General features: G+C 37.5%; 1 non-coding gene across 1 annotated transcript; it reads left to right on the top strand.

Annotated features, from left to right (window-relative positions):
• The first annotated feature begins 2,198 nt into the window (after positions 1 to 2,198).
• LOC132537321 (U6 spliceosomal RNA) lies at positions 2,199 to 2,302 on the top strand. Its single transcript, XR_009548772.1, has one exon. It is a non-coding gene; the product is annotated as a U6 spliceosomal RNA (small nuclear RNA).
• Positions 2,303 to 10,786: the final 8,484 nt, after the last annotated feature.

Below are 10,786 nucleotides of genomic sequence, written 5' to 3' on the forward strand. Positions count from 1 at the left end.
GCATTAATAAGCCTTTCCCCTACTTTTCCAGCCTTTCTACATGAATTGCTGCTTTTTTTTTCCTGCCCAACCTCCTCCTGTTTCTCAGGCACTCTGAACTCTTTCTAATTTCAGGAACTCAGACACATTCCATTGCCTGGAATAGTCTTCTCCCAGATGTTCTCATGACTCTTCTATTCATTAATTCTTGGCACAAATGTGAATTCCTTAGAAGAATTTTTCTAATCAGTCTTACTGAAGTGGTCCTTCATTACTCTCACATCACACAGCACTTTATTCTTCTCCACAATACTCGATAATCGACTACTAATTTGTTTACTTGCTTGAATATTTGTCTTCCTCCCCCGTACTGGAAAAGCAAGTTCTCTAAGATAAGAGTCCATGTCAGTTTTATTTATTCAGTGCCTCCAATGAGACTACTGACTTACAGAGCTTTAACCACTGTTTGATGAATGAATGAATGAATGAATGAATGAATGAGTGGATTTTCATTCTCTTGCTCTTTTTCAGTCTTCATTTTCTGATCACTTTTTTTTTTTTGCCTCCAGGCTTATCACTAGGGCTCAGTGCCTGCACTAGCAATCTGCTGCTCCTGGAGGACATTTTTCCCCATTTTGTTGTCCTTGGTGTTTACCTTGTTGTTGTTGTTATTGTTGCCACTGCTGTCGTTGGATAGGACAGAGAGAAATTGAGAGAGGAAGGAAAGACAGAAAGGGGCAGAGAAAGACACCTGCAGACCTGCTTCACCCCTTGTGAAGCTACCCCTCTGCAGGTGAGGAGCCTGGGGCTCAAACCTGGATTCTTTTTATTATTATTATTCCCTTTTGTTGCCCTTTTTATTGTTATAGTTTTATTGATGTTGTTGTTGTTGGATAGGACAGAGAGAAAATGGAGAGAGGAGGGGAAGGCAGAGGGGGAGAGAAAGATAGACACTTGCAGACCTGCTTCACCACTTGTGAAGCGACTCCCCTGCAGGTGGGAAGCCAGGGGCTCGAACCGGGTCCTTGAGCTTTGTGCCATATGCGTTTAACCTGCTGCGCTACCGCCCGATTCCCTCAAATCTGGATTCTTACACGGTCCTTGTGCTTCACCCCATGTGTGCTTAACCAGTTGCACAACCTCCTGGCCCCCCTATTACATTTTTTAGGTAATTCTATTTCATCTTCAGTGGAAAGTTTCCCAGAACCTGCAGCTACTTCCACAATAACAATTTTCTTTGATTTACAGCCCACTTTTAAACAATATCTGAAGTAAAACTGAAAGACCATGTATTATAGAAGAATCTTTAGCATATGGTCAAAAGTGTGGAGATTCTGTATTGCTTTTATCTACTGTTCATCTCACTAAATGATTCATACTGATATGTTTCTTTCCCTGCCTGCACATTATTTCCAAGCTCCTGTTCTTGAAAATAGCAATTAACAGAGTTTTAGTTTCATTCTTTTTTTTTTTGCACTCCTGCTTATTTCAGTCTCTGTTTTTTGTTTACCTTCCTCTCATCCATTGTCTTTGTTTTGGTACTTATTCTCTAGCTACTGAGAAGACAAAGGTGACTCAAAGTGGTTTATACTGCCAGGAAGTTTACAGTGTACTAGAGAAAATTAGTATGTAAATCAGTACAGGCAAAACAGCACAAAATTTGGGATACCAATATATGCATTTAAGTGATGCTTAAAGACAGTGTCTGATCAACTTCATTGCAGCCAGGGAGTGCTAGAAATGTTTTTGGGAAGAAGTGGCCACAGAAATTATCTTTTAGAAGAGGGACAAGTCTTCCTATAAAGGCAGCAAGATCAACATTCAGATGAGTTGTGAAGTAGTCAGTGTTTTGAGGAATATGCGGCATCCATAAGTATAGGGTAAGATGGGAGTGGGTTAAGAGATGCTGAGAAAGACACACACACACACAAAGCAGAGCCACTAGGAGGGTAATCTGTATGCTGCTGAAATATTTGAGTTTTAGCTGCCTGAAAGTTTGCTTAATTGCTGAGATACATGTATGATGGCAGGGGTTAATGGAGCCATATATAACATAGTGTGGATCATATATAACAGTGTGCTTTGGTCTTAGTCTCTCACTCTCTCTTCTCCCCTCATTAGACGAATATATAAAAATGAATTTGAACTTTATCCCATGACAAAAGAAAATAGTCACTGAAGTTTTGTGTCTTATGCCTTAAAGAATTTTAAGAAATTTAGTTTTCGCTTCAGCAGCACATACACTAAAAGTAGGACAAGACAAAGATTAACATGACCCATGAGCAATGATGACATGCAAATTCATGAAGAATTCTATCTTTAAGCAAAAAAAAAAAAGTCTAAAGTAATTTATAGTCTATTTGCACAATTTTATTTTGTCAGTCTTTCTGGCCAGCATGTGCTTTATTAAGACCAATAATGTAATTTTTAAAGACTCAGGGGAAACTTTCTCTCAGACAAAAAAAAAAAAGAAACTAACCTTATTTTTGTTGTTTGGGTTGAAATTTCCTGTAATTTTTCCCGTGTCTTTATTTTTTACTAGTCTTTTGGTTTCTTCAAAGTCTAGTACATATCTTTACAATGCATGGACTGATTAATATCAATGAGAAAAAATCTACAGGTTTTATAAGAACTAACAAATAATCAGTAATTTGAAGGCTATTGAAATTGAATCATTGTAAATACTGGGCTGTCAGAAAAATCATGAGGTGTTGTCTGCGTTTTTCTATGCAAAAAAAAATGCATCATGACTTTTTCAACATCTCAATATCTAGACTGCCCACGATACTAGCCTGTAAGGCTAAAGAGTTTATTTTGCTTCTATAAAAAATAAGTGTACCACAAGGGAAGAACTTGGGTAGTTGCCACATTTTGTTGTCATACCTTTTGGGTTTTTTCCAGTTATTACATAGAATAAATTCATTACGAATTGATTTTCTAACTAAAATGTGATCAGCCTTATGGCTAATAAGCAGATCTTGATCTTACTAGTCATGGAAAGCAACATGCACAACTTTAAAATAATTTCCACGCCTTTTCCTTAGTGCATGCTATGGTACACAACGTTGCTAAGAGAAATCACTGTTAAAACAGCTTCAGCTAAACAGCAGTATAAAGGCTGGGTGGAATGAAAGTGTGTCAAGTGACAATCTATAACAGCCAACGCCCTGCACTCTATTTTACCTTGGCACTTCCATGTTGCTGCTCAGGAGGGTGGCAAGAAATAATGAGAACAGAAAACATATGAGTCAGTAGAAAAATTACAGAGAAATAGTATTTTAACTAGTGGTGCTAGGAAAGAAGTGACTAGACACCAGTGTACAGTACATAAATTTGCCAAACTCACACTTCCCAAAGTTTTAACTGTAGATAATATCAAAGGAGAGGGATTAGGAGTAAAGAAGAGGTAGCTTTTTTTTTTTTTTTTTTTTTTTGCCTCCAAGGTTATATTGCTGGGGCTCAGTGCCTGCACCATAAATCCACTGCTCTTGGAGGCCACCTTTTCCCCCTTTTGTTGTAGCCTTGTTGTGGTCATCGTTGTTGTCGATGTCATTCGTTGTTGGATAGGACAGAAAGAAATGAGGAGAGGAGGGGAAGACAGAAGGGGAGAGAAAGATAGACACCTGAAGACCTGCTTCACTGCATGTGAAGCGACTCTCCTGTAGGTGGGGAGCCAGGGCTCGAACCAGAATCCCTAAAGACAGTCCTTGCGCTTTGCTCCATGTGCGCTTAACCCACTGCGCTACTGCCCAGACCTCTAGAGGTACCTTCTAATGCGTGTCTTCTACATGCTAGACAGTAATCTAGACATATGATTCATAGGCCTATGTATTGCCAGAATTTTGAATCAGGAGCACATAGAGATTTAAGTGATATATACGGAAGCTAAAAGTCACCGGAGCAAGTGAATTTTGCTCGTCAGTAGTATAGAAGAGATTGTATTAGAACCCATCTGATCCTGCAGACTGTGAGCATTTACTTCACAGCACTGCTTTATATACTAAACTAGAAGTATATAATTAAATAAATAACTGAAATTAGATTTTAGATTAAATGAGTAGCTGAAAGAAATGAACTGCACCAAGGCTAACCCTAGTGTTTATTTGAATTGTAGATATTTAAATAAAAAACTGAACATGAGTTGGAAATAAGATCATGTCAATCTACAGTTCAGGTTTCTATTTGATTTACATTTGTTGAGTGCTGACTATATACTGAGAATTACAAAGGCACCTTTATTTTCCTTGAATTCTTGTGGTTCATTACACAAAACCAACAACCTAGGTAGTACTTCTATCTTTTGACAGACAACCATAGTTTGCTTCAATGGACTAAAGAAGCTTAATGCTAAGCTACTATCCCAGGTGTAAGTTATGACAGCAAGCATCATGGGTAAGGTTCTGATGGTGAAAGAGTACATCTGTGGGTCATGGGAGCTGTGAAGGATTGAGTGATTACCAATATATAATCAGGGCACAGATACATAGTTATAATTCCACTTTGTTATCTGATGATTCTTTGGTGTTTATATTTATTCAGGTAAAACACTTCTTTTAGTAGACTTGTAGAAGGTGCTTTCCCTGAATGGTTTGTTTTTCAGGCAAGGAAAGTTGTTACCAGATCAGTGTGCTTAAGGAAATGAAAAGCCCTTGATTAGCAGCCAAGAATTTGCCTAATGCAATGATATTTCTCTCTGGGGATTTCAAGTGGTTAATAAAATCTAATGCTCTCTGTGTGTCAAGTGCTTATGTTTGCTTTATGCTATTCTGAGGTAGAATTCATAAATGTTAATAGGTACATAAAAATGACACCAAAAGATAGATGAATTTTAGCAGTAAGTACTGAAGCACAAGCTTTGCTCTGTTACATACTTTGTCTGTGCAGCTCTCCTCTCCTCTTCCTCCTCTACTTGCCTTGCCTTGTGTAGCACTCTCATATTGAGAAAATAAAATAAATTTTAATAAGAAATGTGTCCTTCCTATATCATCATTTATATACCCACAAGAAAAAAGAATGCTATAGCTGCATTCATCTATCACCATGTAGACAACTATCCCAGGCACATCCCTATTGCATATATCTGGGTGTGGTGAGAATACGATGTATGAATAAAACCAAGACCTTGCCTCAAAGAATATGAGGATACCACACTTTTGATTCTATATCATGTGTTTGGAAATGGTGAGTGCTTTGTCCTATAATGTTTGGAGAAGCTATTTTAGTTCTCTTAGCTGCAGTTTCTTCATCTATAACACTTTTTTGATCATTTTTATTAGAGGAGTTAATGATTTACAGTGATGTTATTGACACATAGGTACAAATTCTCATCTCCCTGTAAAAGTTCTCTGCAGAAGATTATCACTCACAACTTAAGACCTTTTATATCATCATGCATCAAAACCCCAAGGTTGTCTTCGACCCATCTCTGCCCCTTTTTCCTCAGAGTCCTTTTCTTTAATGCAATATACCATATCCAGTCCAGGTTTAGTTTATGATTTTCTTTCTTGTCTCTATTTGTTAATTTTTGTCTATAACTGAGATTATTTTGAAAATGATTGGAATTTTCTAGAACAGATTCAAATTAAAATGTTGGCATCTACTGACCTCAGAAATTCAGGTGTAAGTGTTATATTCTCTATTTTGGGAGGTTAGTTTTTTAATATGATGACCAAGGTCATGCAAGATATACCTATAAAACTGATATAATCCTCCAATAGTCATAATAGAACCTGACCTGACAAATATCAATTTGAAACCAAAAGGTGACGATGAGATTTATAAGCCTTGGCAATGAGCTCAAAGCACTAGCTCTTAACCCCTTAAGAGTTCCAACCTGTCTGAGTGATAATCTGTAACAAATAGTGACATAGAGACCATGCCTTCATTAAAGGGCATATCATATTGTTAAAAATGGGAGCAGAATTTAAAATTTTCAAAGGTTCCCTGGGAATTTATTGCCTATATCAGTGCTGTGTGGGTTTACTACTACTCTACATCTACTAAAAGCTTTTAATTGCAGTGTGCTAAAAGGGTTTATTCATTCAGCAAACAATTATCTTCTGGTATGAACCAGGGTCTACATTATGTAAAGGACTCTTTAGCACACTTGAAGTTTTTCTCTAAAGTGCAGAAAAAGATGTCACTTACAGTATTTTAACCATTTATTGAGAAAGAGAGAGAAAAATGATCAGAGCACTACTCACCTCTCTCACTGTCAGACATTGAACCAGAGATGTCTAGAGCATCAGGCATTTTTTGCTGTCTTCTCTCCTCAAGTTATGTCATTTTAAAAAATAAAAGTCAACATGAAGTTCTCATAAAGACAACTTAAAAATTGTTATGTGTTTGTACCGCCTCATTTCCTTCTCATGGATGTGGTGAGGGCTATTCAGAAAAGTGACCATGAACAAGTCTACTTTTCTTTTGTGATAATTTTATTATGTTCCCTAAAAGGATCATGTAAAGAAAGAACTTTAAAAATGTTTTTAAATGAAATTATAAATAGCACGTTGTGATCTTAGTGGTAGCTGAAGGTAGATGTCTTTGTTTTGTTTTACCAGAGCAATGATCAACTTTGGTTTATGGTGGTATGGGGGATTGAACCTGGGACTTCCAAGTCTCAGGTATGAGATTCTTTTTGCATAACCATTATGCTATTTACCCACTGAAGGTAGATTTCTTAACTTCTGTAAAGATACAGGTTTTCTGAGTTTAACAGGAGCTGTATTAGAAGCAGAATATCAAGGAAAATTCAACTCCTCTTCCCAACTTTGAAAAATTTTTAACAAGTACTCTAAAAATATCCTGGCCACACAACAAATTTAGTGTCTTGTTCAGTGGTAGAACATTATTATATGTATGAGTTTGGTCTCCAGCACTAAAATGGATGAACAGACAAGTAAAACTGACATATCACATTATTTAAGGTCTTCATTTTTTTCTCTCAATGTACATCCTATGAACGATACCATATGGTGTTTGTCTTTATCTGAATAGGTCAGTTGTATGGTAAAGGATATAAATAGACCCTTGGTGGTAATTTTAATGTTATATGTACAAATGTTGATTTATAATGATGTACAAGTGAGACTTATATGGAATTATAATATGGTTTTACTTTAGTAAAAATTATTTTAAAAAACTATCATATTTTGCAAACATATGATATAAAGGTCCCTGTGGTTTTCAACATAGGTCATTGGTTAGGAAACTTTTTTGCTCATAGAGGGAAGGTGAGTTTTTAATATCACTCACCAATCAAAGGCATTATGTTACTTTTCTTGAGTTTCTCTAGTTACCATCCTCTTTCCCTCCAGTACCTTCCCCACAAAAATTTTAGATTCAACATAGGGATTAGCCAGCAGAGTAGAATCCTCATCTTCCTGTATAATCTCAACATCTCTGGGGGCAGCATCTCTGGGGGACCCGGTAGTAACACAGCGGGTTAAGAGCACATGGCACAAAGAGCATGGACCTGAGTAAGGATCCTGATTGGAGCCCCTGGCTCCCCTCTTGCAGGGGGTTCACCTCACAAGTGGTGAAGCAGGTCTGAGAGTATCTCTCTATTTCTCTGTGTCCTATCCACAACAAGGGCAACAAAGTGGGAAAAATGGCCTCCAGGAGCTGTGAATTTGTATTGCAGGCACCAAGCCCCAGTTGTCATCTGAAGGCTGCCTTGGGAACCTGTGTCATGTGGATGGTTAGGGATTTGTGTGTTTTTCCCAATGCCATAATTACCAGCTTGATAACCCAACAGTAAAACCATTCTGAGAATTTTTCCATATTTTTGGTGCACTTGGTTGAGTGGACATATTATAATGCTAGAGGACCCAGGTTCAAGCCCCCAGTTCCCACCTGCAGAAGAAAATCTTCAGAAGTGGTGAAGCAGTGTTGCAGGTATCTCTCTCTCTCTCCCTCTCTATCACCCCCTTCACTCTATTTCTGTCTTTATCCAATAAATAAATGAAAATAATTTTTAAAAAAGTATTTCTCTATATTTTAATAGAAAATGGTGATTCATAACTAGAGGCAGAATGAGGACGTCTGATAGGCACCCTCATCAAACTCCTCTGTTCTCCATTTGTGCTGTGAAGTAGCCTCATCTCCTAACAAACCAGAATCCAAGCTTAAATTGCTATCTACACAATCTTGAAGATTTTTGAGCTTAAGTGGTTGGATAGGTGTGGATCATAAAAACCATTAGAAACCCTCATGCCACTGAAAGCAGATTGTCTTCTCTGCTACAGTTGTTCATGTAATTTTAACAAACATAAGTTTGTCCTCTGTTTGCTGGAAACCTAGATCTGCTATTTATTTCTTTTTCGATCGCAAGTGGTTTTGGCCATGAACATTACTGCCTATCTTCTTTCAGTCTCCTCTGTCTAAGACCAGATGGCATAAGGCCTTACCCCCCCCCCCCCTTTAATTCATACACGTTCATTGAAACAGGAATTGTGGGCTGCTAGTTTTCCATTTTTATAAACAGAGACCCTGGCTTGCCCCTATGAGCATGCTGAACTACTTTGTGGTACTCCATTGGGGTGGGGAGTGGAACACCAGAGATTGCATCTACAAGGTTAATTGCAAAGACGAGAGGTTTTCCATAGGAAAAGAAATTTCAGAGTTTATGAATAAAGAATTATGTTTGCTTTAATGTTGACTTAATTTGTCACAGAATTGTAACCAGAAACACAAGGAGAAGTGGGAGGAGGAGGGGAAAGAAATTCAACCAACTAGTTTGAACAATGAGTTCGGAATGTCACTGTGCATTTATTCATGATTACTTGTCCATTGAACAGAAATAATGAAGAAAGGTTTTTGAACAGAAATAATGAAGAAAGGCCTTGGAAGAACTACTGTAGTAGTTCTTCCAAGGTCACATATATGGGTTTACTATTATTTATATTTACATATTCTCTCCTCTCCTTTTTTTTTTTCTTTTTCTATGATCCTGTCTTCCCTTCCTTTCTAAGTCATACCTATATCTATTACCACTTCCAGATATCTTTCTTTTTTCCTCTTCTCTCTCTATGTCCTGATAAAATTGGAGTTCAGAGCCCGCTGGTCATCTTCCCCTAATATTTGTCCCTCTGGGAGTGTGAACCAAAATTCTTTATGGAGTGTAGAAGGTAGAAGTTCAGGCTTCTGGTTTTTTTTTAAATCATTTTATTGGGGGTTAATAATTTACAATACAGTGGGTGAGACATGGGTATCATTTTTCTTCTCCTGTTCCATGATAGGTATCTGCAAAACAAACTCTCCTCCAACTTAAGTCCTTTTTCAACATTATACACCAGAACCCCCTATTTTTTTAATCTACTAGGTGTCTCATGTCTACACAATCCACTGTCACAAGCAGTTTTTCTTTGTTTTTAACTTGAGATAGATAGAGAGGAGGAGAGACACCATAATACCACTGAACCATTTGCAGAACTTTCCTTCATAGTTTCTTGGATTTAATTCTGAGCCAGGACAAACTTCATTTCTGTGACAATTTTTCTAATTTTTGGAATTGTTTATTTCTCACAAACTTGTGCTCATTTGACTTTGCCTCTGCATTAAGGTTGATTTCCTGGTTTCAAAATCACAAAATCAAGAAAGTTATTGACCTGAAAAACAATCTGTCAAAGTAAAGTTTATGATAGTGAGTCACAATGTTCTTTAACAAAATTAAAATCTTCACCCTTGAGCAGTGTTTCCATTTTCATTTTTATTTCATATTAGATATTCTTTGCTTAAAGGGCAGGCTGATGGTCACCAACATAACACATAACCTTCCTGGAATTATTTGCTATTTAAACTGCCCTTGAATATCTGAGCCACATAGATCCCATTAATCTTGAGTTCTAGAACCTTTATTTTAAAAACTGTCATAGCTAGGACGAGAGAGATACCTTATTAGGTAAGATGCATGCTTTGACATATGTATGTCTTAGGTTTGAGCCTCAGAAGACTGGACAGGACATGCTATGGAACAGGAGGAAGATCCACCACTCTATTTACTCTCTCTCTCTCTCTCTCTCTCTCTCTCTCTCCTCTCTCCTCTCTCTCTCTCTCTCTCTCATCTATCTAACATTTATCTGAATAAAAAAGCAGCCTGTACATGCACATACTCAAGGCCTCCTCTACACACACACACACACACACACACACACACACACACACACACCAGCTATATCTTTTTCTCTTCTTTCATTCCACTTTATCCAAATAATTTCTAATTGTCCAGGGCTAGAGCTAAAAGTATATTTCCCAGGAGCCTTTAAAGTTTATCAGATTCTCTAGAATTCCCCAGTTATAAGTCATGACTTAAAAATAAATTTTAGAATTCTTAAATTTCTGGATAATTCAAAATCCAGCATGAAAACTAGGCTAACCCTATATCCCACCATGAATGTAAGAAGCTTGTGGAATTCCAAAGAGCCAATGTGCTCTATCTAATAGTATAGACAAGCCAGCTCTTCATTGATGAAACCAGCCATCAAAAAGAATGGTAGAGAAATCATTTCCACTGTGTAAAGAGATGTCACTTGTTTTAGTCATTGCCTAGTCAGTTAATTTCTGAACAAGTTTCCTTAGATGTGAGCTTCCCAAGTTTAGTCACCAGTCCAGGACCCTAGGGTACAACTGATTGCTTTGGAATACATGTTACTAAGTAGGGATTTAAGCTGTCACATTCCGGATGGAGTCAAGGTTACTATAATAGTCGCTGCCTGTCTACAGCATTTCTGGGAAGGGCAGCAGGATGGGAAATTTCACACATGCCATATGTCGCTTACTCATCCCATGAGATCTGGCTTGGACTTGC

Source organism: Erinaceus europaeus, chromosome 2 (assembly GCF_950295315.1).
Source record: "Erinaceus europaeus chromosome 2, mEriEur2.1, whole genome shotgun sequence".
In the NCBI taxonomy this organism is placed as follows: domain Eukaryota; kingdom Metazoa; phylum Chordata; class Mammalia; order Eulipotyphla; family Erinaceidae; genus Erinaceus; species Erinaceus europaeus.